The 4,413-nt window shown below is 41.3% G+C and overlaps 1 pseudogene; it reads left to right on the forward strand.

Annotated features, from left to right (window-relative positions):
• The first annotated feature begins 1,233 nt into the window (after window positions 1–1,233).
• Window positions 1,234–2,586, forward strand: LOC116205975 (annotated as a pseudogene).
• Window positions 2,587–4,413: the final 1,827 nt, after the last annotated feature.

Raw genomic sequence — 4,413 nt, forward strand, 5'->3', positions numbered from 1 at the left:
ACCCTCACACTCAAGGGATCAACTTGGACCTGCGCAACATGTTGTCGCCGCCATTGTATGTGCCAGCATTACCCAGGAGTTGAGCCTGCTGGGGGCAGCATGTTTGAGTCTGTTCCCCTTGCGGATGCTATTCTCCTATAATCCTAATGTAATCATGTCATTTTTCTTAACATTTTTTTTTATTTCCGAATGGGGCATTCCTAGTCTGAAAAAATCGTGCCGGCTGTCACTGCAGGGACTTCTATTTCTTATGAGTTATGTATAATTGTAACTCCTGGGAACTTAATTAGATCCTCTTTTATGTATGACATTCTTGTTGCACAACTGGGGAGACAAAGATTGTGCGAAGATCCTATATAAATGCAGCAAGGCAAATAACCGAGAAACCGTGGAAGCTAATCACAGCAGACGTAATTCTAACACTGAAGTGAAATGGGCTCTCTGACTCCGATGGCATAGCCACCATATTCGACTTGCTGATGCCTGCGCACCAGTCGTGTGGGAAGGATAGGACCGAGCTCGAGTGGAAGAAACTGTTGGCTGAAGGAGGTTTATAATCACAAAGAATGCCAATCAATGAACGTGGTCTAGAAGATTTCCGAAATCAAGGAAAATTGCAATACACAAAGAAATTGCCAAGGATTACAATCACGATGTTCAAGGAAAGAATTTGGATGGCAGAATGCATGGAATGCACCGGGAAGGCAACGGGTATATTCTTGGAAAGTATTTAATTGTCGACGGCTCATTTCTAGGAGGCATCAACTCTATTTTGTTTTATTTTTCCTTGTAATACCTTCCTCTATATATGAGCTTGTTTGATTTTAGGATAGTATTTTAGAATCACAATTCTAACTTAACTCTACTCACTACAAAACAAAATAACTCATACAAAGTCAAAGAGTGGGCCCCATTTATACCACTTTTTTCCACAACAAAACAACATAACTCATACAAAGTCAAAATGTGTGCCCCATTTATTCCACTCAAAATCAAAATCAAAATCAAAATCTGATTTTAAAATCTTATTATGAAACCAAACGCAACCATAGATTTCTTGTACTCATACACAGAAGCCAAGTAAGGAATACACAGAGCCTCTCATACAAGATTGTTCTCTCTGTCTCGTCTCCTCTTATGCTCCAAGTATAGCATCCATATATGGATGCAACCAATGCAATGCTGAGAGTGCAAGCAGCCATATTGCAACACATGCTGGGATTCGTAGTCCGCATGGCCTTGAAATGCGCTGTGAAGCTCGGCATAGCCGACATCATACAATACCATGGCTGACCGATCTCGTTGCACCAAATTGCCGCTTCCATAGACGGGTCCTCGTCCCCGGACATTCCTTCCTCATGTGCATCATTAGGTTGCTCATCCGCCGGAGCATATTTGCTGCCCACCAATCATTGGACACGACTGGAGACCCGCCACACCGGCTCTTCTAGGTGGCTGGTGAAGGAATCATGCAGAACCACCCAGACCTATTGGCTCCTTGGCATTACATCGGTCAATGCATTAAAGATGGTACGTATATACTGTCAAAAAGTACTTCTTTCAAAAAGCACGCATCTTGAGGCTGCTAGTTTGATGGGACATCTTCGCCACCAATCAGCCATCAGAAGGCAGGGACACGCTCTACGGGTTTGACATACTCGTCGAGGTGGCTGGTGACGAAGTCGGAGTTGAACCTTTCTCCCTTGGTCATCATGGAGAACCACCCGCTCCAGTTGGCTCCACGGCATTACCTCAGTGAATGTATTAAAGACGGTGTTGCATGATCAATATATTTCCACTGATATATATTTATTACATTAACAGGAGGGTCCACACCGCTTAAGAAGGTGCACGGATTGGAAATGCGGGAGATGGCATCCAAGAACCCTATATTCAACAAGTTGTTCAATGATGCGATGGCATGTACCACCCAGACCATTATGCAGGCGGTCTTGGTGGCTTACAAGGAAGGTTTCAGATTCATCGGATTGCTCGTGGATGTTGGTGGTGTTACTGGGGGGGTGATAACCGAGATTGTGAAGGCCAACCCTCACATTCGAGGGATCAACTTCGACCTGCCGCATGTTGTGGCCACTTCACCAGCATACCCAGGAGTCGGGCACGTCAGTGGCAGCATGTTTGAGTCCATTCCCGCTGCAGATGCAGCATTCTTGAAGGTAATTAAGCATGTTGGTTTTCTTACGATATTACGTGTGGTCTATATTTAGTAAAAGGTGAACGGCTAAAATTGAATGCTCTCATTACACTGAACTCCATTTCATATATTTGTGCAGAACGTGTTGCACGACTGGGGAGACGAAGAGTGCGTGAAGATCCTGAAGAACTGCAAGAAGGCGATACCCAAAAATCGAGGGAAGCTGATCATAGTCGATGTGGTTCTGCAGCCGGCTATTCGATGATGTAGACATCATATTCGATGTGCTGACGTGAGCGCACCAATCCAGAGGGTCGAAGGAGAGGACTGAGCTCTAGTGGAAGAACCTCTTGGCTGAAGGGGGCTTCCCTCGGTACAACATCGTCAAGATCTCTGCCCTTCCTTCCATAATTGAAGCCTACCCTAATTAATTAATTTCCTTTGATATCTTATTGGTTTTTTCACGTTTTATTATTATAAGTTGTTTAAAATTACTAAGGTTGCTATCAAAGAGAGTGTATCGTAGTAGACACGCCCTCGCCTGACAATCAAGAGGTTGCAGGTTCGACACTCAGTAAGACTACCTATGTCCCTTTGTTAGCTATTAAAATTTCTATTTTATTGTACTAGACTAATAGACCTCCTTTATAACCGGAAAAAAAGCTATTAAAATTTATATTTAATTATACTAGACCCATGGGCCTCCCTTATAATTGGAACAAAAAAGGTTGCCCCGCGATCGTGGAATGAACTCGTGTTGTGTGATATATGGCTTCACGGTAATGCATACTTATATTGTTGATGATCTTAATAAACAATGTGCTTTCCTTGATGAAGAGGATCATGAACGATTGCAAATTTTTCCATCCTACGTGGTCTTAACAAAGTTACGAGTTTTTTTTTCGGCGTGTACCTTGATTTTTCGAAAACCCACTTGGCTCGACTAATCCAATTCGAGTAGGATTGGTTCACTAAGGAGTAAATCTTTTCCAACATGAATTTTTTCTATTCATGATACTCGAATTCGTAACCTTATTTAAGAAAAGAAGTGCCGAACCACTTAAATCAATTCAAGTCGGTTGGAAAAAAGCTATATTTGGCTGATAATAGAATTATATATATAGTTTCTTTTCCCGTCTATTCATTATAAGATTGCTACTGAGACTATGAAAAGCTAATCGTTAGTGTTCCAATCGGGTAGTTTATCGTATATATGTACATTGGATTTTTTATTTACGCTTTGAAGCCAAAAGTTCAAAAAAAAAGAAGAAGAAAAGGAATGTTCATTGGAATTTCGTACCCTTCTTTTTTTTTTTTTGGTAACGAAGCTTACATAGGCTGATTGACTTTATATAAATAACAGGGCTCTAGAAGTCAACCAATGAAAATCAAATACAAAAATCTATGAATTCTATATCAAAGCCCGAATAGCATTGCGAAAGGCACTTTCTCTTTCATTTCTTTGTATCATTTAGTTTCATGTATCGAAGGCCTTGATCTCGTCATCTGCCAATAAATTACAAATTTAAAACAAGCAGAGAATCATTTTTGACAAAGTAAAAAGGTCCAGCCACTGGATCATGATTTTCTTTTTCGGTTACATAGAGAGACTCATGAGTTTAGTACAATGAAATCGAAATCTGAATAGCTAATTAAGAGATATGAGTAGTCCCACTGAATATGAACATAGAATATTTAAGTTAACATGTGAGAGTATGGCCCACTGAATACCCTCTTTCATAAGTCAAACTAGCTTTTTATGAAAAAGTGAAACAGGAAAACCAAATTCTCAGTATGCGGACTCAAATTTCGTATCATCAGAGCCCCATGTGTGCAAGCGATCGCATGACTTGGGAGTGTCCACCTTCTCGGGGGAAGTGTGATAGACACGCATGAGAATAAGTCGTCACTACCTGTTTACGACCCGGAGGTTGATGGCCGGTGAGTTACTCGGGTCTAGGGATAATAGATACACCTAGTTGGTGAAGCATATGGTCTACGAAACCGAGGGCTCCAAGTTCGGGTGTTTTATTACATGCGGGCCTATATCCCGCAGACATTGTCGGTACTTTAGTTTGCGTAGGATTTGCCTTTTTAATTTATTTACCGTTTAATTAGGTTTCGCTCATCTCGCTCGGTTTGACACTATAAATTCATATAAATAATTGATTCAGATTAAGAAGCCGAAAGAGGAGCGGATCCTCGTATCAGGGAATCGATCTACCGTCTTCATATCTCTGCTAATCGGACCGTGATAG

This window comes from Punica granatum, chromosome 4, assembly GCF_007655135.1.
Source record: "Punica granatum isolate Tunisia-2019 chromosome 4, ASM765513v2, whole genome shotgun sequence".
Lineage (NCBI taxonomy): Eukaryota > Viridiplantae > Streptophyta > Magnoliopsida > Myrtales > Lythraceae > Punica > Punica granatum.